A 10,123-nucleotide genomic window follows, 5' to 3' on the forward strand; every position below is an offset into this window, starting at 1 on the left:
TAACTAAAAGAATAAAAATAAAATAATAAAAAAGAATTTAAAAAAAAAATGTTAGCGGTTTTGGCTATGGCAGAGTGAGATTACTAATTATTATTATTATTATTATTACTATTATTATTATATTAAAAGACTATCAAAATTATTATTTTTAGTTATTAATTTTTTTTTATCGAAGATATGGAGACTCGAATCCGCAATCTCTTAATTGAGTATGGAGAGACTATGTCATTAATTAATTATTAATATTTAAAATATAAAATAAAATATATTATTAAATTATTATACTAAAAAAAATTAAATTAAAAAAATTAAGTTATTAATTAAATAATTAACAAAAAACAATAAATTACTCCCGGTCATTTCTCATATTATTATTCGCGTACGCTTAATTTGAAAGCGCTTATGGCTTATGCTGTGAATATTCGAGTTTTGCTATGGTGGCAAAGTTGCGTTTGGTGCCAAGAGTTAACAACATGACCGAAAGCCCAACAAGTTCTACCAACCGTTCGTATTTCACTTTTCGCGTTTTGGATTGGACATTTTGGACTCCATTAATCCTCGTATGCCCAGAGTTGACGCTCACCACAAAAATTTGTACCACAAGTTAAATCAAATAAATTAAATACACGAATTAAATTGGGTTAGTCTCATAATTACTTCATTAAGTCTAATTTGAATAAATAATTTAATTAAATTATTTTTAAAAAAATAATTTAAATAATAAATATTTATATTAAAAATAATTTATAAATAAATTATTTTATATTTAATTTTTTAGTTTTAAATTATTTATTTTAAAAAAATATATATAATAAAAAATTTTTTACTATAAAAAATTATTTTTTTTATTTTTTTATACACACTTAAATAATTTATTAAAAAATTATAATTTAAATTTTAAAATTTTACTAGACATTAATATTATTATTTTTTATAAGTCAAAAATAAAAAAAATTAAAACTTTTTAAACCAATCTTTAATCCATTTAAATAAATATCAAAAATTCGAATTTGCATATAATAATTTATAATTTCGCTATATTATCAACAGTATTTCTGTCAACTTTTGCCAACTCTTATTTATAATTGTGTTTAATAGAAGTGTTTTTGTGGATGTGTCTAATTAAAATATTTTTTTATGACTGAATCTAATAGAAGTGTCTTAATAGATATATTTTTTTGATGTGTGTCTTTATACATGTGTTTAAAATATAATAATTAATTATTGTTGACAATAAATTGACAGATAATCTATTGGTACCTATACTTTTTCAATAATTTATTAGCAAACAATAAACCTTTAAATGAAGAATCCCGCTAGGGAGCCAATGGAATAAGTATACAATGGGTTGATTCTTTAACCGAATATAAAGAAGCAATCATTCGCTATCGTACAGGTTCAAACCTCCAGAGTAAAACACTATTAAATTATCAAACACAATACACCTATATTATTTGGAATAACTATCCGGATACTAGGGATAATAAACATATGACATATTACGAATCACTTTAAAATTTAAATAAACATCCGATACTTTAATTTTAATTTAAAATTAACCCCATTATTATATATATTATACGGAATATGTATTAGCTCTCTATACTTTCTCTTAAATAAAATACAAAAATTAAATACTCGATTCGATTCTCTATGAAATTGAGTAAGGACTAAGGAGGAAAAAGTAAAATGCTCGTGGCTTTTCGCTTGCCTCTTATATGGATAAAGCTTGCAATGCAACAAAATGTAATAAAATTGTGACAGTGATTATTCCCAAACGTGCATCACTGTACATGTGAACCATAGACGATAGCGTCAACTATCATAAGAGCCATGGCTTTGTTTTACGAAGTTGGATAAGATAAGATTTAGGCAATAAAAAATGTCGGAAATATTATATATGATATTATATTTATGATAAATTCAGCATTGACAAAGTTGTATTAACTCCATATTTGTGTATAATTGGAAGAAAGCATACTTAAATGTGATAGAAACAGAAGAGGAAATACAAAACGTGGAAGAAATGACATGTCAATTGATGGGACGCGACTTTGGATGATCCAATCACCATTGTTATGAGGGGCCCAACGAATAAGGTTGTTAAACCAACAAAACAGAATAATTAAGAGAAAGAAATAAAAAAAGAATTACCGCTGACCAATTTTGAGTATCTTGAACTTAGATGGGGAACACAACGCGTTGCACTATTACGCATGTGAAAGGTTGAACAATGAAATAAAAATGTATAGTAAGAACGTGAAATACATGGCGGTGAAGTAATAATTTTATAATCACTTTGAAATCTGAATGCAACTTTTTAAAAGAGTTTTGACCAAGGGATGGAATGAACAAATGCAATTTGAACGTGGTTTGTTGGCTATTTTTTTATACATGAAAGTTAGTGATTAATGGTAAAAGGGTTTAAAAAAGAAAAGAAAAATTATTTAAAAAAATATCATTTGTTACTTTTTGATATGATTACAAAATTCTTATCAATATATAGATTAAGAGTATACTAATGAGTATGTTAATTATGGAATAATATTCTAATAAATTACATTGATATTTTTTCTGATCCTCTTTGATATTTTTCGAATTTTGTTTTCTAATTACGATATTCTAATACTCCCCTCTCAACGGGAGTAGTGGAATCACCAATACTCAGCTTGGTTATAATTTTAACCCATGTTTTGAAAATCGGTTCGAACCGGCTGGTCGAACCGGTCGAACCGTGAACCGATAGCTGTAGCGGTTCGGATAATAAGAAAAATCGCAGGATTTGAAAATCGGACTTGAACCGACGAACCGGCCGGTTACCGGTCGGTCGAACCGAACCGGGACCCGGCCGGTTTTTTAACATTGCCTCAATACGCTGCCGTTTTGTGCTGAGGGAACCCTAATTCCCTTTTCTGAGTTTTCTCCTTCGCAGCCTCCACTTCCTCGTTCCTCCATCTTCTCAGTTCTCAACTCCAGCCTCCCACAGAACAGAACACCACCCAGTTACCCACGACTCCAGGAGGCCCTCAACGCACTCACTGCCGTCGCACTCACCTCAACACACTCACCTCCGTCGCGCCTTCAGCACGGTGACGCCGTCACCAGCGTCGCGCCGTCAGCTCCCTGGCGCCGTTGGGTCCGTCGCGCCTTCCGATACCTCGCGCAGTCAGCACCTTCCCGCCGTCAGCTCCGCCGCGTGCTCAGCTCCGTCGCGCCCTCAGCCACTTCGCATGTCACCTTCGTCGAGCTCTGCCTCTGAGAAAGCAGTAGAGAAGCGTTGAAGCGTTGAAGCGTTGTCCTTCGAGCTCTGAGAGAAAGCAACAGATTTCCTCATTTCCAGGTAATTTTTAATTTAGTTATGAACATGATTTTGTGATGCAATCCGATTCTGATGAAACTGTGCTCTGATGAACTGAACTCTGAGTCTCTACTCTCTGAAAACTGAAACTGTTATGAACTGATTTTGTGATTTCATTGATTCCGATGAACTGAACTCTGATGAACTGAACTCTGAGTCTCTACTCTCTGAAGGTGTTATGAACTGATTTTGTGATTTCATTGATTCTGATGAACTGTGAACTGTGAACTGTGATGAAAGTCATGAAACTGTGAACTGTGATGAAAGTCATGAAACTGTGATGAAATATGAACTGATTTTGTGATGCTTTTGTGAACAAAGAATTTTTTGAACTTGAGATGTTGTACTTGTTCAGAGTGTTAAGACTTGAGAGTGCGGCATTCCACAACATGATGATCAAGTGTTACAGTTACAAAAATAATAAGAACAAGTTTTGAAATAATGCTTCTCATTTTCTCAGTGTACAACAGAGTGAGGACTAAGAGAAAATTAAAATTGTGGTTGGATCGACAAATTAAAGATAAGAATGGCTACATTATATTATGTTCAGTTCTTCAATTCATTGAGTCTTCTTTTTTAATTGTGTGCCAGTTGTTGTTGAGCATCTCCATTTATTTATTTGCACTTGTGACATTTCTTTTATAAGAAATTGTACCACTAGTTTTGAATTTTGTAAGAATAATTAATGTGCACTTGTGACATTTCTTTTATAAGAATTTTTTGAACCTCAGATGTTGTACTTGTTCAGTTGTTTGTATACTCTGATTTTGAAATTTGGATGTTGTTTGTTCATTTATTGTGAACTTGAGAGTTGAGATTATTGGGTTGGATTGCTGGTAATATTGAGTTGAGATTAGTGGAAATGAAGGTGATGAAATCAATGAGGCAAATCTGCAGCAAATTATGGAGGATTTTGATGATTGATGACAAACTTGGATCATTTTGATGCTGCTATGTTATGTTTGATTGGTTGTTTGTTGACTTTTGAACTTTGAATTTGTATTTGAATGAGATTATAACATTTGGTTTATGTAGGACTTTTAATTTGAATGATATTTTAAAGTTTATATTAGACTATAATTATATTTTCATGTGCTTATTTATATTTTAATTATTATTTTATTATAAAACGGTTTTTACGGTTCAACCACGGTCAAATCGGTTAAACCTATGAACCAGTGAACCAGTGTCTAGAGCGGTTCGATGACCGGTTCGGTTTTCAGAACCTTGATTTTAACAATAGCTTATCTTGAAACTGCTTTAGTAAGAGTATCAGCCAACTGATCTTGTGATCTCACAAATAGAAGCTCAATAATGCCCTTCTCAATTTTTTCTTTGATAAAGTGTCGATCCAACTCAACATGTTTTGTTCTATCATGTTGTACGCGATTCTCTGATATTGTGGTTTTATTGTCACATTTCAACTGACTTGGCAATTGTGGTGGAAACCCAATCTCAGTCATCAATTTTCTTATCCACAATACTTCAGTTATGCATTTAACGATCCTTCGAAATTCTGCCTCTATGCTTGAAAGTGCTACAACTTTCTGCTTCTTGCTTTTTCAAGTTACCAAGTTGCCTCCAACAAGTGTAAAATAACCAACTATTGATCTTCTATCGTTTGGGTTACCCGCCCAATCTACGTCAATGTATGCCTCAACCTTCAAATGGCCATTCCTTTTGAATATGATTCTACTTCCTGGAGCTCCCTTCAAATATCGAACTATCATCATGGCAGCTTCCATATGATCTTCTTGTGGCTTATGCATAAACTGACTTATTATTCCCACAGCATAAGCTATGTCAAGCCGAGTATGTGATAAGTAAATTAGTTTTTCAACTAGTCGCTGGTACCTTTCCTTATCTGCTAGGGTGGCACCTTCTACTATCTTCAACTTGTGATTAACTTGCATGGGCATATCTATTATTTTGTAATCCACCATTCCTGTTTCTGCCAGAAAGTCCAAAACGTAATTTCTTTGGGAGATAAAGATTCCTTTGCTGGATCGTAGAACATCTATTCCTAAGAAATATTTTAGTCTTTCCAAATCCTTCATTTCGAAGTTTGTAAATAGGTTCCTTCTCAATTTTACAATTTCTTCATCATCACTTCCCGTTATGATCATATCATCCACATAGGTTATTAGGCGCAAGTGACTAAATCTTCCCATTTTTTTAAAAAAAGATATGATCAAAGTTGCTTTGTTTGTACCCATAACTTTTCATGGCCGATGTAAATCTTCCAAACCAGGCACGTGGAGATTGTTTAATCCCATAAAGAGCCTTCTTTAACCGGCAAACTTCATGTTTTCTAAATCCTGTTGAGAAACCTGAAGGAGCTTCCATGTATACTTCTTCTTTCAACTCTCCATGCAAGAAAGCATTCTTGACATCAAATTGATGGGGTAGCCAATCTTCATTTGCTGCTATTGAAAACAACATCTTGATAGTATTAATCTTTGCAACCGGTGAAAAAGTATCAGTGTAGTCGATACCATAGGTCTGTGTATAACCTTTGGCCACCAACCTTGCCTTGTACTATTCAATGGTGTCATCTGCCTTGTGTTTAATGGTGAAAATCCATTTGCACCTGACTAGCTTTTTTCCTATCGGTAGGATACACTTTTCCCAAGTTCCGTTCTTCTTTAGAGTTTCTATTTCTGTATTCATGGTTTTTCGCCATTCAACTTTCTCATTAGCTTCTTGAATAGTTCTTGGAATGTCTTCTGTCAAGAGTGTGGTAGAAAAAGCCTTTGCAACATTTGCTATTCCTTCTCTAGCCACCCTTATTGGATATCTTGAGTTACGGAAAACATGTTCTGGTGAGTACCGATTAGGAGGCATTCCTCTGTTTCTTCTTGGAGGAAGAATAAAGGTATTGGGTTCTCGTTCTTCTTGTTCCAGTGCTACACTGTTATTGTTAGTGGCCTCATTGAAAACAGGGAGTAAATTATCATATTGGTAATTACTTACCTCTTGTCTGACATTCTCAAAAGGACTCTCACTGGTTGTATGTACCGAGTTATTTTCTACGTTGACTGAAGTATGCTCGGTAGCTCCATCTACTTGCTCTGTTTGAACAATTTCTGGGCAACAAAGGTTATTTAGCCAACTTAATGGTTTATTATTGTTCTCCCCCTGAATGCCATATTGGTGGTTGAAGTAAAATTCGGATTCTAAAAAATCACAATCCATGGTCACATGAATATGACGAGTGAATGGATTGTAACACCTATACCCCTTTTAATGTGTAGCATACCCAACGAAAACACATTTTTTTACACAAGGATCAAGTTTTATTCTATTGACTTTAGGGATATGGACAAAGACGGAACATCCAAATACTCGAGGTGGTAAGGTTAGAATAGGCGGGATTGCAGTCTGAGTAGCCAAGACTTGTAAGAGTGTTTTGTGGTGGAGAACTTGGGTAGGTAGGCGATTCAATAAGTAAGCAGAGGTTGCTATAGCTTCAGGCCAAAAAGTTTTTGGAACTTGTGCATCAAAAAGCATGGCTCGGGTTATCTTAAGTAACTTACGATTTCGATGCTCAGCTACACCATTTTGTTGGGGTGTATTTGGACAGGAAGTTTGATGGATAAGACCATTTTGCATAAAAAAATCACACATTGATTGATTTATAAATTCCCTACCATTATCTGAGCAAAGTACTTGGATTTTCTTGTTGAATTGAGTTTGAATCATTTGGTAGAAAGCAAAGAATTTTATCAGGCACTTCAGATATGTGTTTTAAAAAATATACCAAAGTCATGCTAGAGAAATTGTCTACAAATAACACAAAATATTGAAAATTATTATGGAAAATAGGGGCTGGGCCCCACACATTAGAGTGCATTAGAGAAAAATTGGAATTGACTCTAGTGTTGGTTGGAGGTAAAGAAACTCTGTGATTTTTTGTATGAATACAAGTTTTACATTTGAGGGGTTCATTGCTACTTGTAAAAAGACTAGGAAATAAAAACTTGAGGTACCCAAATGAAGGAGGTCCGAGACGCATGTGCCATAACCAAAGTTGCCTAGTAACTGTTCCGTGAGCAAGCATGGCATGACCCTGGTGTTCTACTTCATCAACATAGTAAAGGCCTTCTCACTCAGTACCACGCCCAATGATCTTCTTAGTAAGAATGTACTGTAAAAGACAAAAGGTAGAGTACATGAGTACCACACAATTTAGTTCCTTTGTTACTTGACTAACAGACAATAATTTTGATGATAGTGCAGGGACATAGAGGCAATTTTTTAATTTCAATTTTTCTTAAAAAGTAATGGAGCCTCCTCCTTTAACATCAATTAATTCTCCACTAGCTGTTTCAATATAGGCTTTTGAGGGTATAGTCAAGCTGTTAAAATCATGAAGATCATGAGTCATAGTATCGGTAGTCCCACAATCGAAAATTCATTCATTTATTTTTTTAATTGGATTCTAATTTTGGGTCTCCCTTTCATATTGAGTCGCGGCCTGGGCTGAGCAGCCAAGGAGTTCAGTAGTCCTTGCCATTACCACCGCTGCTGCCTTGCCATCACGACTTGCTTCCTCTCTTCTGGCATCGCGACTTGCTTCCTTTCTACTGGTTTGTGATGATCGCATTCCAAGACTATTGCGTAGCATATTTGTAATTTGTAATGTTGATCAAAATGGTTGATTTTGAGTTCCTAAAACTTAACTCTGCTCTGGTACCATGGTACAAAGGGTTTGAGAAAGAAAATAAGAATTATTTAGAAAAGTATTATTTGTTATTTTTTTATACGTGATTACAAGATTCTTACCAATATATAGACCAAGAGTACCCTAATGAGTACGCTAATTATGGAATAATATCCTAATAAATTACATTGATGTTTTTTCTGATCCTCTTTGATATTTTCCTAATTTTGTTTTCTAATTATGATATTCTAATAGTTAGGTCCGTGTTATGCTGGATTATGGACGTTAGAAGGTTATACACTGTTATAACAGTGGTAATTTTTTAAACTGTTGAAGAAAAAATCGGATTGTTCGATTTTTTTTGTAGAGAAAAGACAACACAAATCGAACGGTTTAATTTGTGTTGAACAAAAATGATCAACATTTTGGGACAAAGAAGTTGGACCTACCAATTTCATAAATTTGAGATTTTTTTTATTTTGTTAGAATGTTAATTGGACAGTCTGATTTGAGTTCTTAAAAAAATTTGAAATGATAAAAAGGCGTTCAGACCGTTCAATTTCTTTGTTTATTATACCCGAGCTTAGACGAACTCTCCACTTCTTCTTCATCTCTCAAGTCTCAAATCTTCTAAAATTCCTTTCGTTCTTCCTCTCCATCTTTTCAAAAGAAAAAAAATACCCAGGTTGAGAGTGTCTAATGTGAGTAGTTTATCATAGATGATAGAATTATGTTAAAAATATATTATCGTAAACAGATTTTGTTACAAATATCTGAAAGAGTGAAATTTGTATGTGAGAATCCATTAGATATTATTGTTTCATTCACACTATCATTTGAAAAACTAAAAGGTGTGATTTGTGAGAAGATGGATTCTCAAATATCTAGGAGAGTGTCGTGTATTTTATACAGGTATCATATTTCTATATTTGGTGGGTTCGTTTAATTTCAAACCAAATATGTAACCGATGAAGCGAGCATGCAAGAAATGTTTTCCGTGTATATTGAAACTCGATCCCAAATATCATTCATCGAGTTGTATATTGAGTTCGAGCAATCTGAAGCAGATCGAAATATTAAATTGAAAAACTATAATAGGATAGCGAGAAGGAATTTGAAATTAACTATGAAATCGTTGATCCGAATGAAGACGAAGATCAAACTTACAGCACTAAATACACTAAATCTATTTTACAAAAATTCCACATTTATATTTATTAGCTTCTAACAATAAATAATAAAACTTAAATAAATCTAAAATATAAATCTAATTATTATTATTAGATACATTAAAATTATATTTTATAATGTCCAAAACCTATTTATATTTTATAATAATTATTATTATTCATTTTTTTCTGTTTATATAACCAGAATGATTTTAAAAATTATAATACATCTCTAATAATAATAATATATCTTCACTAATTAAGAATGAAGAATAATTGATTATTATATTTAAAAAATTTCAAAACTTCTATTTTCAGTAAAATACAATAAAAAACAATTGAATTACACATTCAATTTTTTTGTATCTAAATTCAACCAAATAGACCTAATACTAATAAAAACTACTCTCATTAATGAGAACGTGTTACACGCACCCAAACCCCAAACGTTACCTCTTTCTTTGCACTAGAATATGAAAAATCGTTCGTTCCTCCAACTCAAAACTGCAACAAACAAATTTAAAATTTCTATCAAAATCTCTCAAAAATATTTTAAATTTTTTACGGAAACAACTACAAAATCCGGTAGTACGTTTGAGATCATCAACAAAAAACACAAAAAAGAACAACAAAGATTTCTCAAGGTACTGACAAAACTACTTGTTATTATGTTCAGTTTTCTCCATCACACCTTCTCACAATTCTCGCATTTCTACTAGTTCGGTTTAGGGTTTAGTGGATCGAGTTCGTTCATTTAGTAGATCGAGTTTCTCTGATTTAGTTTTTTCTTATTTTTCTCTGTAACTAGGGCATCAAATAGAACTGTGTTGTTAGTTTATTGGTTCTAATAAATAATTCAGCTCATTTCTAAGTTTAATTGAGTTCATTTACATGCAGAAATGAATTGAATATTTTTTTTTGCTGATTGAGTTT

This window comes from Arachis hypogaea, chromosome 16, assembly GCF_003086295.3.
Source record: "Arachis hypogaea cultivar Tifrunner chromosome 16, arahy.Tifrunner.gnm2.J5K5, whole genome shotgun sequence".
Taxonomy (NCBI): domain Eukaryota; kingdom Viridiplantae; phylum Streptophyta; class Magnoliopsida; order Fabales; family Fabaceae; genus Arachis; species Arachis hypogaea.